The sequence below is a fragment of the Piliocolobus tephrosceles genome, chromosome 11 (assembly GCF_002776525.5).
Source record: "Piliocolobus tephrosceles isolate RC106 chromosome 11, ASM277652v3, whole genome shotgun sequence".
In the NCBI taxonomy this organism is placed as follows: Eukaryota; Metazoa; Chordata; class Mammalia; order Primates; family Cercopithecidae; genus Piliocolobus; species Piliocolobus tephrosceles.
This window is the reverse complement of record NC_045444.1, coordinates 19342248-19369076: the sequence shown is the minus strand read 5'-3', so window position 1 is coordinate 19369076 and position 26829 is coordinate 19342248. Positions and strand designations below refer to the sequence as shown.

Genomic DNA, 26829 nt, shown 5'->3' with positions numbered 1-26829 from the left:
CCAGGCTGGAGTGCAGTGGTGGAATCAGCTCACTGGAACATCTGCCTCCTGGCTTCAAGCGATTCTCCTGCCTCAGCCTCCCAAATTGCTGGGATTACAGGCACCCACCACTATGCCCAGCTAAGTTTTTGTATTTTTAGTAGAGATGGGGTTTCAGCATGTTCACCAGGCTGGTCTCCTGACCAACTCCTGACCTCATGTGATCCACCCTCCCAAAGTGCTAGGATTATAGGCATGAGTCACCGCACCTGGCTGTGTCATGCAATTTTTTTATTTTCCTTTTTTTTTCTTTTTCTTTTTTCTTTTTCTTTTTTCTTTTTATTTTTTGAGATGGAGTCTTGCTTTGTCACCCAGGCTATAGTGCAGTGGCATGGTCTCGATTTACTGCAACGTCTGCCTCTTGGGTTCAAGCAATTCTACTGCCTCAGCCTCCTGAGTAGCTGGGATTACAGGCACCTGCCACTGCACTCAGCTAATTTTTGTATTTTTAGTAGAGACAGGGTTTCACCATCTTGGCCAGGCTGGTCTCAAACTCCTGACCTCGTGATCCACCCGCCTCAGCCTCCCAAAGTGCTGGGATTACAGGCATGAGCCACTGCACCTGGCCCTTGTCATGCAATTTCAACCATTGCCTCTTATTATGTACTCAAGAACATTGCCCTGGCAGTTCTATAGATTTTCTCCCACTCAATCCATTCTCTATTGATCGTTATTACCATAGAAGCATTTTCCCATTTATTTATTTACTTATTTATTTAGATAAAGTCTCACTGTTTCACCCAGACTGGAGTGCAGTGAGCCATTTTGGCTCACTGCAACCTCCACCTCCCAGGTTCAAGTGATTCTCCTGCGTAAGTCTCCCCATTAGCCGGAACTACAGGAGTTCGCCAACATGACCAGCTAATTTTTGTATTTTTAGTAGAGATGGGGATTCATCACGTTGGCCAGGCTGATCTCTAACTCCTGACCTCAAGTGATCCACCTGCCTCGGCCTCCCAAAATGTTGGAATTATAGGCATGAGCCCCCATGCCCAGCCTGTTTTTCCCTTTAAAAACAAAGCAACCAAACCAACCTACTCTTGACTGCATATTCTCCTCCAGTTACCACTATATTTCTCTACTTTACTGCAAAATTCCATATAATAATTATCTGTATTCGCTGTTTCCGTTTTTCAGCTCCTATTCTTGTTGAGTTTTCATGCTAACCATAACACCAAAACTACCCTTATGGAGGCTAATAATCCCCAGTGTGGCTAAATCCAGTGATCATTGCTCATTTCTTATTTTATCAAAACTATTAGCATAATTTGAGAGATATGTTTTCTTATCTTTTTGATTGTATCCTCCCTCCGTGCCCACTGCTTTAATAGCTTGTTGCAGTATAATCTACATATAAAATTTAACACATAACTGTATAATTTGTGTCACAAACTATACACAGTTTGATCAGTTTTAGCAAGCATCACTAGAATTGTTTTAGAATTTCCATTTTACCAAAAAGTTTGTGGCTGTTTGTAATTAGTCAATCCTTGCCCTCTCCTCCCGACCCAGTCAACAAATGATCTTGCTTTTTTTCCTCCTTTACAGTTTACCTTTTCTACAAATTTCACATAGTTGAAGTAATATACTGTCTAATCTTTTTTTTTTTTTTTTTGAAGTTCCTATTTTTTTTCCAGTCACCAGTTCTCTGGCAAACTATGTAATCTTTTGTGTCTAGCTTTTGTTTCCAGGTTCGTCCTTGTACAAATCAGTAGTTTGTTCCTTCTTATTGCCGAGTATTTCGTTGTATGGGTAAACTACATTTTGTTTATACATTTATTAATTGATGGAGATTTGTATTGTTTCCACTTCGGGGCTATTATGCCTATAGATGTTAGAACATTCCCATGCAATTCTGGATATATGTTTTCATTTCTCTGGCATGAAAATCTCAGAGTAGGATTACTGGGTTGTATGTTAACTGTATATATTATATAACCTCCTAAGACAATGCCAAGTCATTTTCTAAAGTGACTATACGATTTTACATTCCCTATGGCAACATATGAGGGTTCCAGTTTCTCCTCATTCTTATCAGCTCTTGTTTTTTGTCTTTTTGATTATAGCCATTCTAATAATGTGTATTTCATTATGGCTTTAATTTGCATTTCCATATAAGTAATGATGTTGAACAACTTTTCATATGCTTGTTTGCCATTATATATTGTCTCTAGTGAATTGTCTATTCACATATTTTACCTAAGTTTTAATTGGGTTGTCTGTCTTCTTATTAAATAATTCTTTATATATTCTTCTTACATAGCTTTTATCAAATACAAGATTTGAAAATATTTTCTCCCAGTTTGTGATTTGTTTCTTTATTTTGTTCATCCAATACAGGATATTACATTGCATTTAATTACTGTGTCTCTTTAGTCTCTTCATTCTGTGGTAGTTTCTTAGTCTTTCCTTATCCTTCATGACCTTGATACTTTTGAAAAGTACTGATCAGTACTTTGTTGGATGTCCCTCATTTCGGATTTGTCTGATGTTCTTTCACTTTAGACTGAGATGATGGACTTTTGGGGAGACTACCACAGAGATGATGCATCTGTTTCTGTTTGACTCCATTCTTTTGTGTTAAACAAATGCCTTTTGCTTACCAATGTACTTTTTTTTCTTTTTTTTATGCTTTACGTTCTGGGGTACATGTGCACAACATGCAGGTTTGTTACATAGGTATGTATGTGCCACGTTGGTTTGCTGCACCCATCAACTCATCATTTACATTAGATATTTCTCCTAATGCTATTCCTCCCCTAACCCCCACACCCTGACAGGCCCCACTGTGTGATGTGTCCCGCCTACCCCCATTGTCCATGTGTTCTCATTGTTCAACTCCCACTTACGTGTGAGAACATGCAGTGTTTGGTTTTCTGTCCTTGTGATAGTTTGCTGAGAATGATGGTTTCCAGCTTCTTCCATGTCCCTGCAAAGACATGAACTCATCCTTTTTTATGGCTGCATAGTATTCCATGGTGTATACGTGCCACATTTTCTTTTCTTTTTTCTTTTGAGATGGAGTCTCACTCTGTAGCCCAGGCTGGAGTGCAGTGGCATAATCTTGGCTCACGGCAACTCCACCTCTCCTGCCTCAGCCTCCCGAGTAGCTGGGACTACAGGCACCTGCTATCACGCCAGGCTAATTTTTTGTATTTTTAGTAGAGATGGGGTTTCACAGTCTTAGCTAGGATGGTCTCGACTTCCTGACCTCATGATCCGCCCCATCAGCCTCCCAAAGTGCTGGGACGACAGGCCTGAGCCACCACGCCCGGCTCACATTTTCTTTATCCAGTCTATTATTGTGGACATTTGGGTTGGTTCCAAGACTTTGCTATTGTGAATAGTGCTCCAATAAACATACATTTGCATGTGTCTTTATAAATCATGTTTAGCATGATTTATAATCCTTTGGGTATATACCCAGTTAATAGGATTGCTGGGTCAAATGATATTTCTAGTTCTAGATCCTTGAGGAATCACCACACTGTCTTCCACAGTGGTTGACCTAATTTACACTCCCACCAACAGTGTAAAAGCGTTCCTGTTTCTCCACATAATTTCCAGCGTGTATTGTTTCCTGGCTTTTTAATGATCGTCATTCTAACTGGTGTGAGATGGTATCTCATTGTAGTTTTGATTTGCATTTCTCAAATGACCAGTGATGATGAGCATTTTTTCATATGTTTGTTGGCTCCATAAATGTCTTCTTTTGAGAAGTGTTTTTTCATATCCTTTGCACAGTTTTGGATGGGGTTGTTTGTTTTTTTCCTATAAATTTGTTTAAGTTCTTTGCAGATTCTGGATATTAGCCCTTTTTCAGATGGGTAGATTGCAAAAATTTTCTCCCATTCTGTAGGGTGCCTGTTCACTCTGCTGATAATTTCTTTTGCTGTGCAGAAGCTCTTTAGTTTAATTAGATCCCATGTGTCAATTTTGGCTTTTGTTGCCATTGCTTTTGGTGTTTTAGTCCTGAAGTCTCTGCCCATGCCTGTGTCTTGAATGGTATTGCCTAGGTTTTCTTCTAACGTTTTTATGGTTTTAGGTCTTACATTTAAGTCTTTAATCCATCTTGAGTTGATTTTTATACAAGGTGTAAGGAAGGGATCCAGTTTCAGCTTTCTACATAAGGCTGTATGTCCCTCATTGTTCAGTGTCCCTCGTTTCGGATTTGTCTTATGTTCCTTCACTTTAGACTGAGATGATGGACTTTTAGGGAGATTGCCACAGAGATGATGCATCTGTTTCTCTTTGACTCCGTTCTTTTGTGTTAAAATAAATGCCTTTTGCTTACCAATGTAAATGTTTAGCCTTTTTAATTAAAAAGTTTTTTTTTTCTTAGTTGTTGCTCTAGGAATTATAATACATATTTTTAACATACCTCAGTCTACTTCAGTTTAACATTGACTTAATTCTGACTTAATTCTGGTAAAATATAGCAGTTTTGTTCCAGTATCACTCTTATTTCTTTCCCTTTGTGGTATTGTCTTGTATTATACATGTATATATTATATATAAGAATATAGTGTTATAATATTTGATTTTAAAATCTTTTTTAAATAAAGAGAAAAAAGAAAAATATATGTATATGCATGTGTGTATTCAGTCTTTTATATTAATATATACTCAAATATTTACCTTTGTAAAACATACATAAAACTACTGTAAGATAGGTCTGCCAGCAACAAATTCTCTCAGTTTTTGTTTTTCTGAGAATGTCTTTGTTTCACCTTCAGTTTTGAAGGGCCGTTTTCCTGGATGTGGGAGTCTTGGTTGGCAGTATTTTTTCTTTCTACACTATGAATGTCATTCAATTGCCCTCTTACCTCCATTGGTCTGATGAAAAGTCAGCCTCTAGTAGTATCATTGCTTCCAGGGCATAATTAATTGTTTTTGTCTTGCTGCTTTTAATATTTATTCTTTGTCTCTATCTTTAAACAGTTTGACCCTGATGCATCTATGTGTGCTTCTTTTATGTGTTTATCTTACTTGGGATTCATTGAGCTTCTTGGGTCTGAGAGTAAATGTTTTTCTTCAGATTTGGGAAGTTTTGGACCCTGATTTTTCCATATTTTTTTCTGCCCCTTTCTCTCTTTTTCTGGGCCTTCCATTACATGAATGTTGGGATGCTTTACATTGTCCCAAAGGTCTCTGTCTGAGGCTTCGTTCCTTTTTCTTCAATCTTTTATTCTCTGTTTACCTCATATTGGATAATTTCTGTTGCTCTATCAAATTCACTAATTATTTTTTCTCATAAGTTCATGATCCCAGTATTAGTTTCCGTTTGCTGCATAACAAATTACCACAATCTTAGTAGGGTAAAATGATACCCATTTGTCACTCACAGTTTGTAGGTTAGAAGTCTGGCATGGCATGGCTGGATACCCTGCTCAGAATATCACAAGGCTGAATCAAAGTGTTAGCTGGACTGAGTTCTCATCTGGAGGATCCATGGAAAAAATCTGTTTCCAAGCTCCTTCTTTTTGTTCACAGAATTTATTTCCTTGCTGTTGTAGGAGTGAGGTGCCTGTTTTTTTTGCTTGCTATCAGCCTAGCTTAATCTCAGATCCCAAGGACCAACCACATTTCTTACCATATGGGCTCCCCCATCTTCAAGCCAGCAATAACATCCATCTTGCACAGTTGACTGTTGAGCAATGTAAGAGTTAGGGGTGCTGGTCCCTCAGACAGTTGAAAATCTGTATATACTTTTTTTTTTTTTTTTTTTTTTTTTTTGAGACAGAGGCTTGCTCTGTCGCCCAGGCTGATATGCAGTGGTGCAATCTCAGCTCACTGCAACCTCTGCCTCCTGGGTTCAAGTGATTCTCATTTTTGGTAGAGATGGGGTTTCACCATATTGAACTGTGGTAAAATAGACATATTTATTTCTTATCTCAAGAGAGATGGTTGGAAAGTTCAGGAAAACAAAATAACTAGATAAGAAAGTTAGTGTCCAAAAATGTTTTGTAGATTAAAAGTAATATGATTTTGAGGAATTTATGGAGTGTAAGAAAAGAGACTTCTCCTGGCCTTGATGTAGGTAGTAGGGAAGAAATATAACCTGAGATCACAGCCTGGTTCTGTCTGAACAATACATAAATCCTGAGACTACATTGTGTATTAATTTTTTTATTAGAATTCACTATATATCTGAAGTCTGGAAGTCTTAATTATTTTTCCAGAATATAACATAAATTTCATCGGTCTGAAAAATATGTTTTAAAAGTAGAGGTGATAAAAGTTGGGAGGGATAGGCATGGTCACTGTGACTAAAAATCTTCATCCTATGTAGTGGTTCTGAAACTTTGTTGCACATTAAAATCACTTGAGAAGCTTTCAAAATCTTGATCCCCCAACTTCATCAAACTGCATCATACCAGTTAAATAAAAATCTTTGCTGGCAGGGAAAGCTAGGTATCTGTTTGTGGTTTTCAGTTTGCCAGGTGATTCCAGTGTATAGTCAAATTTGAGAACCATAAGGCTAAAGTTCACAGAAATAGTCCTAGAATCTTAAATATATTTTCTAAAATCACAAATATGATGAGTGCTAGAATCATTCTTATAACTATTACCACTGGGAAAAGGAAGGCGGAGGTGAGGTAGGAGGGTGCTGGAAGTGAATCAAAATTTTTTTTTTAGTGGAAAGCCAAATCTCTTAGTGGGATGTGGTAACAAAATAAGATTCTGCGTTTTGCTTCAAAGTTAATCTGTTAGTTATTTTATCTTACTTGCAAAGAGGAAATGTCCCTTTAGTCATGTTCTTAATTTTATGAGAATCTCTGCCATCTTTTTTTTGTATAGATTGAGTTAATTAGAGCTAGATCAATGAGGTCATTATGAATAAATTATTATCTGGATGTTAAAATCAACTTCATTTGGCAAACATAGTTGATATTTATTAGTACATAGGCAAAGTATTTTATAAAAGATACTTTAACGAATGTAGTTTCCTCTGACAGACTTTAGATACAAAGTTACACCCTAGTAGTCCTCGGAACCTGTCATTTGTCTTTCATGGCAAAAAACTTAGGAAGAAGCTCAGCTTTTTAAATTTCTTATAGTGTCCATATTTGCTATATGTTAGCAAGTACAGATAATATAACGTACAAAATAATTATGGATTTACTTTAAATTTTATAGTAATTAGAAGGTAAATATATTTCAGCATTCTCCTTTTTTTATCTGACTCAGCCTGTATCAGCCTTGATTGTGCATTTGAATCACCTGCAGAGTTTTCAAAATCAGTCTCATCTTTTTAGAAGTTCTTCATTAACATTAAAGGAGCCCAGTGCTCTGTCTGGCCTCAGAGATATTCATTAGAGCCCAGTGTTCTGGCCTCAGAGCTATTTTTCTAGTCAGGTTGAAATTTAAGACTATGGATTTATGATTTTCTCTTTCCACAGAAGTCAGTAGTTAATGGCTACAGTTAATACATAATGGAGTTGTAAAATAAGTATGTTATTTAAGATTATCAAGGTTGTCTTCAGGAGTGGGATTGGGACTTGAGGTGAGAAGGGATCAAGATGGAAGCATTCGCTCTTTACTATAATCTCTTCCATACTATGTCTTTTTAAAAATAAAAACTATGACCATGAAATACAATTAAAAAAAAATTTTTTTTTGAGACAGAGTTTTGTTCTTGTCACCCATGCTAGAGTGCAGTGGTGTGAAATCGGCTCACTGCACCCTCCGCCTCCTGAGTTCAAGTGATTCTCCTGCCTTGGTCTTCTGAGTAGCTGGGATTACAGGTCCCCGCCACAATGCCTGGCTATTTTTTGTATTTTTAGTAGATATGGAGTTTCACCACATTGGCCAGGCTGGTCTTGAACTCCTGACCTCAGGTGATCCACTCGCCTCAGCTTCCCAATAAAAAATTTATAGACATGAAAATATTGCTTTCCATGTTAGGCAGGGTTTCCAGAGAAACAGAACCAATAGTATATTTAGATATATAGGAAGACATTTATTGTGAGGGATTGACTCAAGCAATTATGCAGACTGGGGAGTCCTATGATATGCCATCAGCAAACTGGAGGAAAATTGGTGGTGATATTCAGTTCAAGTCTGAAGGCCCAAGAATCAGGAGCACACATGTCCCAGGGCAGGAGAACATGTATTTCCCAGCTCCAGCTCAAGCAGACATCAAATACACCCTTTCTCTACTTTTTTTTCTATTCACACCCTCCACTGATTAGATTGTACCTACTCACATTGGTGAGAGTGGATGTTTACACAGTCTACTGATTGAAGGGATAATCTTTTCTGGAAACATCCTCACAGACATACCCAGAAATAATGTTTCGCCATCCCTTAGCCCAGTCATGTTGATACACCAAATTAACTCTATCACATTCCCTTATATTTTGTAGCAATAGGATGTTTTTTATGAGAATCGAAATTTATGAACTCTGTTAGAGTGTGGTTATTTTGTATGAAAAAATAATTTTAAACTTAAAATCCTCTTAGAAAGTCTCTCCTTGGTTTTTTAAATTAAGCTTTTTTACTAAAGTATATCATATGTACAGAAAGGGCCCACATCATAAGTGAACAGCTCTCTGAATTGCTCACAAATGGAACATTCCTGTATAACCAGCATCTAAACAGGAAATAGGTATTGCCCAAATCCAGGACGTCTATGATGTGTTCCTTCCAGTCAGTATTCCTCATCTCCAAAATACTGTTCTGCCTTTGTACATCATTGGATAGTTTGTTTCTGAACATTATGCAAATAGAATAATATATTGTGCGCTCATTTGTGTTTTGCTTTCTTCACTGAGCATTATGTTTATTAACTTTATCTTGTCATGTTGTGTAGTTGTAGATAGTTCCTTCTCATTGCTATATTAAATTCTCTATCAAGAATGTGCCACCGGTGGCTCACGCCTGTAATCTCAGCACTTTGGGAGGCCGAGGCGGGTGGATCATGAGGTCAGGAGTTCAAGACCAGCCTGACCAACATGGTGAAACCCCATCTCTACTAAAAGTACAAAAATTAGCCGGGCGTGGTGGCGGGCACCTGTAATCCCAGCTACTTAGGAAGCTGAGGCAGGAGAATCTCTTGAACCCAGGAGGTGGAGGTTGCAGTGAGCCCTGATCACACCACTGCACTCTAGCCTGGGCAACAGAGCGAGACTCTATGTCTAAAAAAGAATATGCCACAATTTATCCGTTCTAGTATTGATGAACATTTGTGTTGTTTCCATTTTAATCTATTATGAATAGTACTGCTATGAAAATTCTCTAGCCTTGTAGTGTAGTTTGAAGTTGGGTAACGTGATGCTTCCAGCCTTATTCTTTTTGCTTAGGATTGCGTTGGCTATTGGGGTTTTTTTTTTTTTTTGGTTTCATGTCAATTTTAAAATAGTTTTTTTTGGCTCTATGAAGAATGCCATTGGTAGTTTCATAGGAATAACGTTGAACCTGTACATTGTTTTGGGCAGTATGGCCATTTTAATGATATTGATTCTTCATATGCATGAGTGTAAAATGTTCTTCCATTTGTTTGTATCTTCTCTGATTTCTTTGAGCAGTGTTTTGTAATTCTCATTGTAGAGATCTTTCACCTCCCTGGTTAGATATATTCCTAGGTATTTTATTCTTTTTGTGGCAGTTGTGAATGGGATTGCCTTTCTGATTTGGCTCTTGGTTTGGCTGTTGTTGGTGTATGGGAATGCTAGTGATTTTTGTACATTGATTTTGTATCCTGCCAATTTGAAGTTGTTTATCAGATAGAGGAGCTTTTGGGTATGCAAGGCTACATGAACCAAAACAGCATGTTGCTGCTACAAAACAGGCACATAGACCAATGGAACAGAATAGTGAGCTCATAAATAAGGCTGCACATCTATGACTATCTGACAAAATCAAGCAATGGGGGAAAAACTCCCTATTCAATAAATGGTGCTGGGATAACTGGCTAGACATATATAGAAGATTGAAACTGGACCCGTTCCTTACACCACACTCAAAAATCAACTCAAGGCAGGTTAAAGACTCAAGTGTAAAACACAAAACTATAAAAAGCCTGGAAGACAATCTAGGCAGTACCATCCTAGACACAGGAATGGGCAAAGATTCCATGATAAAGATACCAATAGCAATTGCAAGGAAAGCAGAAGTTGACAAGTGGGATCTAATTAAACTTACAGCCTTCTCCACAGCAAAGAACTATCAACAGAGTAAAGAGACAATCTTCAGAATGGGAGAAAAGTATTTTCAAACTATGGATCTCACAAAGGTCTAATATCCATCATGTATAAGGAAATTAAGCAAATTCACAAGAGAAAAATAACCCTATTAAAAAGTGGGCAAATGACATGAACAGACACTTCTCAAAAGAAGACATACTTATGGCCAACAAGCATATAAAAACTCAATATCATTGATAATTTTGCAATTTTTTGAATTGCAAAAAAATGCAAATCAAAACCACAGTGAGATGTCATCTCACACCAGTCAGAATGGCTATTACTAAAAAGTGAAAAAAATCACAGATGTGGGCAAAGTTACGGAGAAAAGGATTATGCTGTTGGTGGAAGTGTAAATTAGTTCAACCATTGTGGAAAGCAGTATGGTGATTCCTCAAAGAGCTAAAAGCAGAACTACCATTTGACTTAGCAATCCCATTACTGGGTGTATACCCAGAAGAATATAAATCATTCTGCTATAAAGACACACGCATGTGAATGTTCACTGTAGCACTATTCACAATTACAAAGACATGGAATCAACCTAAATGCACATCACTGATAGACTGAATAAAGAAAATGTGATACATATATACCATGGAATACTATGCAGCCATAAAAAAGAACAAGATCGTATCTTTTGCAGGAACATGTATGGAGCTAGAGGCCATTGTCCTTAGCAAACTAACGCAGGCACAAAAACCAAATACCACATGTTCTCACTTGTAAGTGGGAGTGAAATGATAAGAACTTATGAACACAAAGAAGGGGAAACAATCGAAACTGGGGTCTACTTGAAGGGGGAGGGTGGGAGGAGAGAGAGGAGCAAAAGAGATAACTATTGGGTACTAGGCTTAATATGTGGGTTATGAAATAATATGTACAACAAACCCCTGTGACAAATGTTTACCTCTGTAACAAACCTTCACATGTACCCCCAAACCTAAAATACAAATTTTTTTAAAAAGTTTACTCTTAAAAAATAAAAAAAGAAAAAACAAAATTCTGTGTGTATCTTTTCTATTGCCGAATTTGCCTAAAATTTAAGTTTAGGATCTTTTGCCAAAGAAAACACAATCAGATGATGAAAATAAGTAAGAAATTAGCTTTTCATTTACAAAAACTCCATGTGTAGTTTTAAGAATGCATATATAATGTGCACCTTTCTTGTTGAGCTTAGATTAGTTTATATTCTATCTTCTGAACAGTTTGGCCTGTGAAGTACACTCATATTTAATGGAAAAACAGGATTTGTGATAGTAAATCTGGATATTTATAAATTAACCTCTGTTGCCTCAGGTTTTGTGCCAACCCAGGGGATAAAAATGACAAAGAGTAATAGGTTTTGATTCTGATAACTGAGCTATAAGGGAAACTATGTTCCTTTAAATATTCACTTCTAGTCCTGTGTTTTGAGGGCTGCTGCACATCAATCGCCATTTTAACTGATAGATTATCTTCCTTCTCCAATGTTTCAGAACATGCAGTCTAAAAGTGGCTTTATTCTTAAACCCTAGTTCTCTCCTAATTTACTTCTTCAGCCTTTGCATCATTCAGTCTTCTCTTTGTTTTCTTATAGCCTTCCATTTTCGTTTTGTGGGCAGCCATTTGACTTTGTTCCTCTGCCAAAGTATCACCAACAGCAGGCAAGGGACTCAGATCCACTTGTTAATATTTGGGACATCTAACATATTTCCTCAGGGACAACTCTGCCTGAGGTTGCCCTGGATAAATTTTCCACCCCCAATTTTTTTCTTTTCTTTTTTATGAGACGGAGTCTCGCTGTGTTGCCCAGGCTGGAGTGCAGTGGCACGATCTTGGCTTACTGCAACCTGTGCCTCCCGGGTTCAAGCAATTCTCCTGCCTCAGCCTCCCGAGCATCTGAGATTACAGGCATCTGTGACCACACCTGGCTAATTTATTTGTTTTTTTTGTTTTTTGGTATTTGGTTTTTTTGAGACAGAGTCTTGCTGTCACCCAGGCTGGAGTGCAGTGGTGCAAACTCGGCTCCCTGCAAGCTCCGCCTCCCGGGTTCACGTCATTCTCCTGCTTCAGCCTCCCAAGTAGCTGGGACTACAGGCGCCAGTCACCACCCCTGGCTAATTTTATTTATTTATTTATTTATTTGTATTTTTTAGTAGAGACGATGGGGTTTCACTGTGTTAGTCAGGATGGTCTCAATCTCCTGACCTTATGATCTGCCCGCCTTGGCCTCCCAAAGTGCTGGGATTACAGGTGTGAGCCACCACGCCTGGCCAATTTTTTTTGCTTTGTTTTGTTTTGAGACAAGTCTTGCTCTGTCACCAGGCTGGAGTGCAGTGGTGCTATCTCAGCTCACTGCAACCTCCGCCTCCCAGGTTCAAGCAGTTCTCCTGCCTCAGCCTCCCAGGTAACTGGAATTACAGGTACACATAACCATGCCCAGCTTTTTTTTTTTTTTTTTTTTTTTTTTTTTGAGACGGAGTCTTGCTCTGTCTCCCAGGCTGGAATGCAGTGGCCGGATCTCAGCTCACTGCAAGCTCCGCCTCCCGGGTTTACGCCATTCTCCTGCCTCAGCCTCCCGAGTAGCTGGGACTACAGGCGCCCGACACCTGGCTAATTTTTGTGATTTTTAGTAGAGATGGGGTTTCGCCATGCTGGCCAGACTGGTCTCGAACTCCTGTCCTCAGGTAATCTGCCTGCCTCGGCCTCCCGAAGTGCTGAGATTACAGGCGTGAGCCACTGCGCCCAGCCCAAAATTGTTTTCACTTGTCAAATTCATCTACGGTTTTTGAATCTGAGAATTTTTACCTCCTACCACAGTGTAGGCCTATCTTAGGTTCTCCCTGGAAGGAGTAAGTCTATGTGTCCTACCTATTTTTGATCAACTGCTTTTTAAACTCTGATTTCTTCGCGTTTTTTGTTTTGTTTTGGTTTGGTTTGGTTTTTTTTTGAGACAGGGTCTCACTTTGTTGTCCGTGCTGGAGTGCATTGGTGCAAACACGGTTCACTGCAGCTTCAACCTCCCAGGCTCAAACAATCCACCCACCTCAGCACTCCAAGTAACTGGGATTACAGACGCATGTCACCACACCTGGCTAATTTTTATATTTTCTGTAGAGACAAGAGTTTCACTATGTTGCCCAGGCTGGGATTTCTTCTTTATGTCAAGGTCTTCTATCTTAGGGGGTTCATTCATCCTTATCCACATATAATACCCTGTTATCTGCCTCAGTTTACCTAGACCTGCCAGAGTTTCAGCCCAGCATACATAGGTTAGGCCACTCACCTTGGATACCTTTGTTAGTCTCCCCAGCTGTAAACTGATGACTTCTTCATGGAGCAGGGGAAAAATAAGCACTTCAGTCTAGCTTGTCCTTATTTTCCAGAGGCACAGACTCCTAATGCCAAATAACCATGACTATTTGAAGTCAGGGGTGAGGGAGATTTTCCTCTGGTTCACTTGGAACAGTGACTTAGAATGTTCCTGCTAGCCTCTGAAGAGTATTGACCTCCTATTTAAGACATAGCCCTTCAACTGTAACTCCTAACTTTTTGTTGTTGTTGCTCCTTTCTGGCCTTATTTGAGACATTTTAGATAAGACTTCCCTACGTTTCAGACATTCCTATTTGGGCCAGCCAAAGCCTAGAGGAGGGGAAGAATGGAAGAATAGTTGATTTAAAAGGGTAAGCTCTACCTGAGTGCCCAGTATTACCATCTATGAATATGAATACCTGGCATTCATAAGTGTTAACAATCCAACTTGTCATCTATGGTTAACTCTTAAAACCATTAAGTTTACCAAACTTTATATTCATCTTGTCTTATTATTATCAGGAAATCTTTCTTATAAAATTTAAAATTCCTTGTAAAGTCTTTCTTATAAAATTTCATTTTACTGTAGTTTATAGATTAGGTTTTATGTTTATTGCTGATCTTGACTCAAAATTTTAGAACACAAAAAGCAGCATCACTTCTATAACTTGATGAAAGCATTAAAAATTCCTATTTTCATATAATGTTTTATATATTTGAGTGAATGTGTATTTCGTTTTTAAATACCTCTAGAAATATTTGAATTTATTTATTTTTTTAACTATGGTCTATTTGGGATTATTATTATTATTATTATTATTATTTTTTTTTTGAGGTGGAGTTTTTGCTCTTGTTTCCCAGGCTGGAGTTCAGTGTCGTGCTCTCAGCTCACTGCAACCTCCGCCTTCTGGGTTCAAGTGATTCTCCTGCCTCAGCCTCCCGAGTAGCTGGGATTACAGGCATGCACCACCACACCTGGCTAATTTTTGTATTTTTGGTAGAGACAGGGTTTCTCCGTGTTGTTCAGGTTGGTCTCAAACTCCCGTCCTCAGGTGATCCACCCATCCTGGCCTCCCAAAGTGCTGGGATTACAGGCGTGAGCCACTATGCCCTGACTTTTTAAAACCATTTTTAAGCCTTTGCCCTTGCTCACGGTATACGGTTCAGTGTTATATACTTTCATAATGTACAACTATTTAAATTTGGTGTATATTTTTCATTTCCACCAGCAAGTACATGAGGTTCTAGTCACTTTGCATCCTTGCCAGCATTTGGTATTATAAGTCCTTTTAATTTTAGATATTCTAGTAGGTATATCATTTCACTATGGTTTTAATTGGCAGTTTTCAGATGATTAATGATGACGACAACATTGTCTTGACTTACTGGCTATCTGTACATTTTTGTTAGTCAAGCATTTGCCCAAATCTTTTGCCTATTTTAAAAATTGGATTGTGGCCGGGCGCGGTGGCTCAAGCCTGTAATCCCAGCACTTTGGGAGGCCGAGACGGGCAGATCACGAGGTCAGGAGATCGAGACCATCCTGGCCAACACAGTGAAACCCTGTCTCTACTAAAAAAAATACAAAAAACTAGCCGGGCGAGGTGGCGGGCTCCTGTAGTCCCAGCTACTCGGGAGGCTGAGGCAGGAGAATGGCGTAAACCCGGGAGGCGGAGCTTGCAGTGAGCTGAGATCCGGCCACTGCACTCCAGCCTGGGCGACAGAGCGAAACTGCGTCTCAAAAAAAAAAAAAAAATGGATTGTCTCCTTATTATTGAATTATAAAAGGTGTCTATATATTCTGGATATAAGTTCTTTATCAGATATTATATTTTCTCTCAGCCTGTGCCTTGTCTTTAAAGTGCCTTTCAAAGAACAGATATTAATTTTGATGAAGTCCAATTTATTTTTCATACTTTTTGTGTCTTCTCTAAGAAAAAGCCTAACTCAAGATCACAAATATACATACAAAATTCAAATATATATGTAAATACATAAATTATATATAATAATATATATAGTAATATATAATTGATATATATCATCTACTTTTTTTACGTGTATATATATATATATATATATGCACATATACACATTGAGACAGAGTTTCACTGTATCATTCAGGCTGGAATGCAGTGATGTGATCACAGCATGCTGCAGCCTCAACTCTCTGAGCTCAAGCAATCTTCCCGCTTCAGCCTCCCGAGTAGCTGGGATTATAGGTATGTGCCACACCACATTCAGCTCATTTTTATTTATTTTATTTTATTTTATTTTATTTATTTATTTTTTGTGAGGATAGAGTCTCACATCATTGCTGAGGCTGGCCTCAAGCTCCTGGGCTCAAGCAATCCTCCTGCTTCAGCCTCCCCAAGTGCTGGGATTATAGGCATGAGCCACTGATTCAAGCTGATACTCTATGTTTTCTTTCACAAGTTGTTCCGTTTTTTTCTATAGTTTTACATATAGATCTGTGTTTCTACTTAAATTTTGTATATGGCATGAGATATGGGTTGAGAGTTTTGTTTTTGTTTTTACATATGGAGATTCAGTTATTCTGTCACCATTTGTTGAAATGACGGTCCTTTCCCCACCATATTATTTTCTCAAAAAGCATTTGTAAAAACTCATTTGACCACATATGGATGGATTTATTTTTCAACTGTATCCTGTTTCATTAATCTATTTATCTATTCTTATGCAAATACCACATTGTTTAGATTATTGCAGTTCTATAGTAAATATTGAAATTTGATTAGTCTTATATTGAGAAAACTCTACTTTGAGGTGAAATTTTTCTATCTGTAAATTCTACCTATTAATCCTATTTATGCCCTCTAAAACAAGATTACTTCCTGTTTTATCTGACAGTTCATCTATTTGAACAAATGTTTATACATTTTAATCTGGACCAAGCCTCTATATGCTCTAAAACTCTGTACCTTACTGTGTGTTTGGGTTTTTTTTTTAAATCTTTTAAACCTCCCAGGTTCAAGTGATTCTCCTGCCTCAGCCTCCAAGTAGTTGACACTACAGGTGTGCACTACCAAGCCCAGCTAATTTTTGTATTTTTTAGTATAGATGAGGTTTCCCGATGTTGGCCAGGCTGGTCTCGAACTCCGGACCTTAGGTGATCCACTTGCCTCGGCCTTGCAAAGTGCTGGGATTACAGGCATGAGCCACTGCACCTGGCTTCATCATTAAATCTTTGCCATGGCCTATGTCCAGAATCGTATTTCCTAGGTTTTCTTCTAGGGTTTTTATAGTTTTAGGTTTTACATGTAAGTCTTTTTTTTTTTTTTTTTGAGAAGGAGTCTCGGTCTGTCACCCAGGCTGGAGTGCAGTGGCGCGATCTCGGCTCACTGCAAGCGCCACCTCCCAGGTCCATGCCATTTTCCTGCCTCAGCCTCCTGAGTTGCTGGGACTACAGGTGCTGCCACAACGCCCGGCTAATTTTTTGTATTTTTAGTAGAGACGGGATTTTACCATTTTAGCCAGGATGGTCTCGATCTCCTGACCTCGTAATCCACCCGCCTCGACCTCCCAAAGTGATGGGATTACAGGCGTGAGCCACCGCACCTGGCACATCTAAGTCTTTAATACATTTTGAGTTGATTTTCTTGTATGATCAAAGGAAGATATCCCAGTTTCAATCTTCTACATTTGGCTAGCCAGTTATCCCAGCACCATTTATTGATTAAGAGTTCTTTACCATGTTGCTTATTTTTTTAACTTTGTTGAAGACCAGATAGTTACAGGTGTGAGGCCTTATTTTTGAACTTTCTATTCTGTTCTATTGGTCTGTGTGTTTTTGTACCAGTACCATGCTGTTTTGGTTACTATAGCCTTTTAGTATAGTTTGATGTCAGGTAACATGATGCTTTCAGCTTTGTTCTTTTTACTTTGAATTGCCTTGAGTATTCGAACTTTTTTTTTTTTGGTTCCATATGAATTTTAAAATAGCTATTTCTAATTCTGTGAAGAATATCATTGGCAGTTTCTTTTTTTTTTTTTTTTGAGATGGAGTCTCACTCTGTTGCCCAGCCTGGAGTGTAGTGGCCGGATCTCAGCTCACTGCAAGTTCCGCCTCCCGGGTTTACGCCATTCTCCTGCCTCAGCCTCCCGAGTAGCTGGGACTACGGGCGCTCACCACCTCGCCTGGCTAGTTTTTTGCATTTTTTAGTAGAGACGGGGTTTCACCGCGTTAGCCAGGATGGTCTTGATCTCCTGACCTCGTGATCCGCCCGTCTTGGCCTCCCAAAGTGCTGGGATTACAGGCTTGAGCCACCGCGCCCGGCCCATCATTGGCAGTTTCATAGGAATAGTGTAGAATCTGTAAATTGCTTTGAGCAATATGGCTGTTTTATAATTTTGATTCATACTGTGCATGAGCGTGGAATGTTTTTTCCATTTGTTTGTTTTCTTTGAGCAGTGTTTCATAATTCTTGTTGAGATCCTTCACCTCCCTCGTTAGCTGTATTCCTAGGTATTTTATTCTTGTTGTGCTGTTGTGGATGGATTGTGCTCTTGATTTGGCTCTCAGCTTGGACATTGTTTGTGTATAGAAATGCTGCTGATTTTTGTACGTTGATGTTGTATCTTGTAGCATTGCTTAAGTTGTTCATCAGATGTAGCAGCTTTTGGGAGAGAGTGTCGAGTTTTCCAGGTATAGAATTATATCATCTGCAACAGATAGTTTGACTTCTTCTCTTCCTCCTTGGATGCTTTTTCTTTCTTTCTCTTGCTTGATTGCTCTGGTTAGGACTTCTAGTACTATGTTGAATAGGAGTGGTGAGAGTGGGCATCTTGTCTTGCTTTGGTTCTAAAGGAGAAGGCTTCCAGCATTTGCCTATTCAGTATGATGTTGGCTGTGGGTTTGTTGTAGATGGCTCTTACCATTTTGAGATATATTCCTTTGATGCCTAGTTTGTTGAGCTTTTTCATGTGAAATGGTGTTGAATTTTATTGAAAACCTTTTCTGTATCTATTGGGATCATCACGTGGTTTTTGTTTTTAGTTCCGTTGATGTGGTTAATCATATTTATTGATTTGCATATATATATATATATATATATATTTTTTTTTTTTTTTTTTTTTTTTTTTTTGAGATGGACTCTCGCTCTGTCACCCAGGCTAGAGTGTAGTGGCATGATCTCGGCTCACTACAAGCTCTGCCTCCCAGGTTCACGCCATTCTCCTGCCTCAGCCTCCCAAGTAGCTGGGACGACAGGTGCCCGCCACCACACCCAGCTAATTTTTTTGTATTTTTTAGTAGAGATTGAGTTTCACCGTGTTAGCCAGGATGGTCTCGATCTCCTGACCTCGTGATCTGCCTGCCTCGGCCTCCCAAAGTGCTGGGATTACAGGTGTGAGCCACCACGCCCAATCCATTTGCATATATTGAACCAATCTTGCATCCCAAGGATAAAGCCTACTTGATCATGGTAGATTAGCTTTTGATGTGCTGCTGGATTCTGTTTGCTAGTATTTTGTCAAGGATTTTTGCATCTGTGCACATCAAGGATATTGGCCTGATATTTTTTTGTTGTTGTATCTCTGCCAGGTTTTGGTATTAGGATGATGCTGGCCTCATAGAATGAGTTAGAGAGGAGTCCCTCCCCCTCAATTTTTGGGTATAGTTTTAATAGGAATAATGCCAACTCTTCTTTATACATCTGGTAGAATTTGGCTGTCAATTCTTCTGGTCCAGGGCTTTTTCTGCTTGGTAGGCTTTTTATTACTGAATTGGTTTTGGAACTTGTCATTGGTCTTTTCAGGGATCCAGTTTCTCCCTGGCTTAATCTTGAGAGGGTTGTATGTTTCCAGAAATTTATCCGTTTCTTCTAGGTTTTCTAGTTTGTTTGCATACAGATGTTCATTGTAGTCTCTGAGGGTTTTTTGTGTATCTGTGGGGTCAATGGTAATGTCCCCTTTGTCATTTCTGATTGTGTTTATTTGGATCTTCTCTTTTTTTCTTTATCAGCCTACCTAGTGGTCTATGTATTTATTCTTTCAAAAAACCAATCCCTAGATTCATTGATCTTTTGTATGGTTTTTTTGCATGTCTCAGTTTCCTTCAGTTCAGCTCTGACTTTGATTATTTCTTGTCTTCTGTATCCTTGGGGTTAGTTTGCTCTTGTTTCTCTATTTCCTCTAGGTGTGATGTTAGGTTATTTATTTCAGATCTTTCTAACTTTTTGATGTGGGTGTTTAGCACTGTAAACTTCCCTCTTAACACTGCTTTAGCTGGGTTCCAGAGATTCTGGTATGTTGTGTCTTTGTTCTCATTCATTTCAAAGAATGTCTTTCTTGATTTCTGCATTGATTTCATTTTTTACCCAAAAGCATGTGGGAGCAGGTTGTTTAATTTCTGTCGTTTACAGTTTTTTGACTATGGAAAAATCTACTCACAGCAGAGCCATGTAGCCTATCATTTCTTTTTCTTACACAATATTTTCATCTTCTGGAGTTAGTAATTGGTTTATTCACTTGCTTAACTTTGTATGTTTTTTATTGTTAATTAAACCGAAACTAACTTCTACTTGGGTAAATCTCTTCTCAGTACTTTCAGACACGTTAAGTATTCTATCGTTTTTATCTTTTACGTGTCTCATCCAGAGACTTCTGACCTTTTCAGTACAGTTTGTTACTGGGTATGCTGCATAGCCGTTGTTTTGCTTTTTTCTTCACCTCATCATCCTGGAGATTTTATTCACCACTCTTTTGTTGAATTTCAGGGAGCTAATATTGCATGAAAAATGCTTTGAGAACCTTGCATGTCTTAAAATGTTTTTGTTTCACGCTAACATTTGGTTGATAGCACAACTAGGTATATAATCCTGGCCCGTAAATTTTTTTTCTCAGAATTTGTGGGTATTGCTCCCTCTGTCATCTAGCTTCTGGAATTACTATTCAAATCTGTTGACATTATATGCTCCATATTTTTCTAAGCTTTCTTGTTCTGATACCTCATCATTCGTATGCAGTCTTTTGTATCATAGGTACCTTTTGTATGAAATCTTTTTCTGGAAGCTTTTAGGATCTCCTGTTTTCCTCATTGTTCTGAAATTTCATAGGAGTGGCTTTAGGGTTAGAGTTATTTTCAGACTTTGTGTTGGGCACTGGTTTGACCCATTGAATATAGAAAATGATTTTCTTTCGTTTGGGGATTTTATGTATTTATTTATTTATTTTGAGATAGAGTCTTGCACTGTCACCCAGGCTGGAGTACAGTGGCACAATATTGGCTCATTGCAACATCTGCACCCCAGTTTCAAGTGATACACTTGTCTCAGCCTTCCCAGAAGCTGGGATTACAGGTGCCTTCCACCATGCTCGGCTACTTCTAGTATTTTTAGTAGAGACAGGGTTTCACCATATTAGCCAGTCTGGTCTTGAATGCCTGACCTCAAGTGGTCTGCCCACCTCAGCATCCCAGAATGCTGGGATTACAAATGTGAGCCACCGTGCCCAGCCTAGTTTGGGGATTTTAAAAGAATTATTACCATTAATATTATTTGTATGATTTTTTATTTTATTTTCTTTCTTTCTACATTGTTCAGATATTAGATGCCTTGGAATTGATCCTTTAATGTTCTTATCTCTTTATCCTGTTTTTCAACTCATCTTTTTGCTCTGTTTTGTGAAAATTTTCCTCAACTCTATTTTCTAGTACTTCTATTGAGCTTTTATATTAATGCTATTATATTTAATTCAAAGAGCCATCTTTTTTTTCTTTATTTTCTTTTGCTAGTATTCTCTTCTTGCCTCATGAGTGAGACTTCTCAGAAGATACTAATGACAACTTTTCTCTGTTTATTTTCTTTTTAAATCATCAGTGTTTTCTCCAATTTCCTTTTTTAAAAAGACTTTTGCATTCTGTCTTTCATGTTATTAGCTGTTCTTAAATGTCTAGTGATCCATCTCTGTCTACTTCAGTTTAAGATCAGGACAGCAAAAAGGCAGGCAGAAGCACCCTGACTAAATTAGGTTGTGGGGTTGTTGACTGCAGTGTTGCTGTAGATTATTTGGCTGAGTTGATCTCTTGAAGGAACTCTTGATGGTAGCATATTTAGATCATTTATTGTGGGCTGGTCTGATTGTCTAGAGAAGATACTTTCAGACTTTTACCTGAAAAATATAAAACTAGCTGTCAGTTTTCTTTAAATTAGGAAAGAAGCCTGGAAGTTTTCCTCAAATTTTGTAAAGCCTCACCCATTTCTCCTATTTTCAGTTCATATCCCCCCACCCTCCACTGTGACTAGTGTCCCGACTCTAGAAATCCTCTGGGTAGTAGATGAAATTGTATCCACTGAAAAAATATGTTGAAGTCTTAATCCCTAGTACCTGGGAATGTGGCTTTATTTGAAAATAAGGTTTTTGCAGATGCGATCAGTTTAAGATGAGAGTGATTTGCTTTATGCGACCACCAGAGCCGGCGCCAGAGAAAAAGGCAAGTAGGCAAGGTAAAAGGAAACTTTATTAGGTAGCCAATGTAAAGAAAGAGGAGGCGAGGTTCACCGGTCTCTGGTGTTCTCCGGCGAGGTTCCTGAGTCCGCATATGAGGAGGGGGCCGAGGAAGTTCGCGCAGCGCCCCTGCCTGGAGGGGCTTTTATGTCTTGGGCCTGGGAGTGGGAGGGCGGTAGGCGGGATGCAAGCGGGTGGAGCGCCGTGCGGTGGGCGCGGCCAGGTAGGTTTCGGTTTCCTCGGTCGGACGTCATGCTGCGCCTGCGCAGTTGACCTGTGCCTGTCCCAGGCGCGGGAAAGTTGGTGATGAAGAACCCAGAAGTATGCCATCTTAGTCACCTTTGTTCTTTGTTTCCCTCTCCCTCCATCCAGACAGAGACCATACTACATTAGAGTGAACTCTAAATCCAGTGACTAGTGACTTACAAGGCGAGTTTTTTTATTTGTTTGTTTGTTGTTTTTTTTTTTGAGACAGGGTCTCACTTTGTCGCTGGCTGGAGTGCAGTGGCGCGATCTTGGCTCACTGCAACCTCTGCCTGGGTTCAAGCACTTCTCCTGTGTCAGCCTCCCTAGTAGCAGGGATTACAGGCACCTGCCACCGCATCGGGCTAATTTTTGTATTTTTAGTAGAGACAGGGTTTCACCATGTTGGCCAGGCTGGTCTCAAACTCCTAACCTCAGGTGATCAGCCCGACTCAGCCTTCCAAAGTGCTGGGATTACAGTTGTGATCCACTGAACCTGGCCAGGGGAGATATTTAAACACAGAAAAACACAAGGAATAATGCCATGTAAGCAGAATGGCAGAGATTAGAATGATGTGCCTACAAAACGAGGAACACCAAGGATTCCAGGCATCCACCAGAAGATAGGCAGGAAGCATGGAACAGATTCTCTTCAAAACCTCCAGAAAGAACCAACCCTGTCAATATCTTGATTTTAGATTTCTAGCCTCCAGAACTGTGAGAAGACAAATTTATTTTGTTTTAAACTACCCATTTTGTGGTACTTTTTTACAGTAGCCCTTGGAAATGGGAATACTCTGTTTCACCCTCTTTAGAGAAGAAAGTCAGACTTCTAATGAAATGTGAGAAAACTTTGTATTAAGTAGGGGATCTGTAAATCTGATTATTTTACAAACTTTAAACCAATCGTTCTATTTTCTTCATATCTTCACCCCCGCCCCTTGCAGTAATACCTTTTTTCTGTCATTTTCTGGGCTCTTTGGGGATCATCAGTGCCAATCAGATTGCTTTTCTAGTCCGTCCCCTACTGAAGTAGAATTCCCCATTCTTTTCTGTTAAGGCACTTTTCTATTGTTCATCTCCCTTCCACCTTCTGGAATTTACTTGCTATTTTCTCCTTCCGTCCTGTGGGTTTATGCCCCTGCCCCCCACCCCTTTTTTTAAGAAACTTACCGGAAGAATATGGCACTCTAGAAGCCAAGTAAAAATATTTTCAACCAGGAGACCATGAACAACTGTAACAAATAATGCTGAGAAGTCTAATAAAATGAGGACTGAGAAATGACCATTTGATTTGGCAAGATATATCATTCATGGCTTTGACAAGAGTAACTGTGATGGAGTAGTGGGGGATAAAGCCTCACTTGAGTGGGTTCAAGAGAGATGAGAGGAAAAGAGAAACTGTGAGTATAGATTACTGTCTCAGGAATTTATCTTGTAAGGGAAGCAGAGAAACGTAGCTATCAGGAAAACTGGGGTCAAGAGAATTAAAAAAAAAAAAAAGAATAGAATAGAATAGACAACCAAGTAAGTGTCTTATTGACTTTATGAATGTGACACCTTGCAGGCAGATAAAAATGTGATTCAGGAATTTAGAAATCAATTCAAGACAATGAATAAAAATAAGAAAGAAGCCATGCATGAAGATAATGATAAATGTAGAAATGAATAGTGTTCTCATGTGTAAATGGTAGAGAGATGAGGGAAATTTTGCATGGCCAGAACCTTGGGAAACATTCTTTTAGAAAGCAAAAAAGAATAAAATAAAATAAAAAAGAAAGTATTCAAGAAGGAGAACAAGAAGCCGAGGGGAAAGACATTAACTACAGAGTAAATGGGTTGACAATATAAAATACCACAAAGATGTTGCAAAAGAAGAGGGCTAAAAGACCACCATGCTAAGTAATTATCAGGTCACTTGTAAACATCATTCAAAAATGATTAAGAAGATTGTAGATAGTGAAAAGTGGAGTCAACAGTTATAGAGCAGGGAAGGCTGTTCTGAAGGGAGGGTTCTTTTTTTTTTTTTTTTTTTTTTTGAGACGGAGTCTCGCTCTGTGGCCCGGGCTGGAGTGCAGTGGCCGGATCTCAGCTCACTGCAAGCTCCGCCTCCCGGGTTTAGGCCATTCTCCTGCCTCAGCCTCCCGAGTAGCTGGGACTACAGGCGCCCGCCACCCCTCGCCCAGCTAGTTCTTTGTATTTTTTAGTAGAGACGGGGTTTCACCGTGTTAGCCAGGATGGTCTCGATCTCCTGACCTCGTGATCTGCCCGTCTCGGCCTCCCAAAGTGCTGGGATTACAGGCTTGAGCCACCACGCCCGGCCAAGGGAGGGTTCTTATACACAAATGCCTAGTAACAACTACCACCAAAGACTCCAAAAACCACAACTTAGCACAAAGGCCATCCAACCTTATACAAAATAATACTTCTGGGTATTCTGGGTGCACTGCCTATGGGGTAGCCCTGCTCCGCAAGGAGCAGTATAATTTTTTTCATTAAAGAAAAAAAAAACCTTTGTGAGGACATTTGCCCAACAACTGTCTTCAGACTGGTGCCATCCTTGTTACTGATTCTCGTGACCAAGGATAGTTATCTCAAAACAATTTCTTGTTTAGAACTTGTATATGGGTGCAATCCTTATTTTACCCTTAAAAACCTTTGTTTTCTGTTATCTCCCTGAAGATGCACAGTTTACTATGGCATGCATATTCCCGTTTCAGTGCCTATTTCCAAATAAACATCATTGTCTCTCAGAGTCTTCTCTGTTATTTAGATTCTCTCTCTCTCTGTACACACACACACACACACACAATGTGTGTATGTCACATATAATCTACGATTTATACCTTTCCTAATCTTATGTAAAATCCAAAATGTACACAAAATAGTGTTGTAACATCATGAAAACTAAGAAAAGGAAAACTTTGGTTGAAAATAAGAAAAAAAAAAGGCCAGGCGTGGTGGCTCACGCCTGTAATCCCAGCGTTTTGGGAGGCTGAGGCGGGCAGATCATGAGGTCAGAAGATCGAGAATATCCTGGCTAACACGGTGAAACCCCATCTCTACTAAAAATACAAAAAAATTATCCAGGCGTGATGGTGGGCGCCTGTAGTCCCTGCTGCTCAGGAGGCTGAGGCAGGAGAATGGCGTGAACCCGGGAGGAGGTTGCAGTGAGCCAAGATTGCGCCACTGCACTCCAACCTGGGTGACAGAGCGAGACTCCATCTCAAACAAGAAGAAGAAGAAAAAAAAAAGTTCTTATTTTTCTTTGCTTTGGCAAATGACAGGTATATATAGTTAGGAAAACCTTCATTGTCAACTCTCATCTATCTCAGCCTCTTTGTAGTGTCTCAGGTGGAACCACTGTTTCCTAGAAAAGCTCCTCTGGGCCCCTCAGCTTTTCTGATTCTCCTTTAAGCTCTCATCTCTGCCTCTTTTCCTAGTACCTCCTCCTCTGCCCACCCTCTTCAGTGTTCAGGCTTTAATCATTTTCAATTCTTGTTTCACCTAAATTCCTGAGGCTATCATCCATTCTCATAGTTTTAAGTACCATCCATATATAAGTCCTAAATCTGTACATTTGGATCTTGGCATATGCTCCAGATCCAAACTTAATAGCTCCTTTTGAACTTTTTTCCTGGATATTCTGAGGTTATTATGACATACAATACATGTTGATATTTGAAACTAAAGCTAATTAAGCCCTAGATTAAAAAAAAAAAAAACTCTAAATGCATTAAGCAATTTGAGTCTGTGTTTTTTTATTGTTGGGCCAGAAGTTTCTGTTTAAAATAAAAACTACGAAACAATAGTGTAGCCATCCGTTGGTATATGCAGAAGATTGGTTCTAGTACTCCAATGGATACGAAAACCCATAGATGCTCAAGTCCTTCATGTAAAATGGCATAGTATTTCCACATAACCTACATATGTCTTCCCATATACTTTAAATTATCTCTAGATTACTTATAATAATACAATGTAAATGCTATGTAAGTAATTGTACTGTATTTTTATTTGTATTGTTTTTGTTACATTGTTATTTTGTTGTTTCTTTAAAAATATTTTTGATCTATGGTTGGTTGAATCCACAGATACAAAACCTGTGGAAATAGAGGGCTGACTTTATCTTGGTTGCATATCAAATTAGTCTGTTGCATTTCTGTAAAAGCTTAAAGCTCTTGTTAACAAGCATTTAATTATAAATACCCTAGATCTCTGTACTCAGTTTCCTAGTCTCATGTGTTTTTGTGAAAATGTACCTTGAAATTATTACAACCTCCCTTCACAGCCTTCCCTGGCTCTGTTAGGTTTTGCCTTTGGTAGGGTTTTTAACACAACTGAATTTGTTTTGATTCTGAAAACTTTAACTTACTGTCTCTCCATATACATATATATGTATCTTTAACTCTCTCTCCATACATATGTACCTTTTGTGTACATTTTAGATTTTACATAAGATATATATATCATATATATACAAGTGTTTTTGTGAAAAGTAAACCAAGCTGTGATGAGATGAGGAAAGACAGTAGTTTGTAAATGGAAAAGTGTCATAAAATCTTTATTGCTGTTGTCAGTAAATAAATATTGGCAACA

At 38.9% G+C, this 26829-nt stretch overlaps 1 protein-coding gene across 1 annotated transcript in view; it reads left to right on the top strand.

The window, feature by feature from the left end:
• Nucleotides 1-26829, top strand: part of ZRANB3 (zinc finger RANBP2-type containing 3) — a 319153-nt gene that overhangs the window by 89231 nt on the left and 203093 nt on the right. The gene's annotated exons all lie outside the window — the stretch shown is intronic.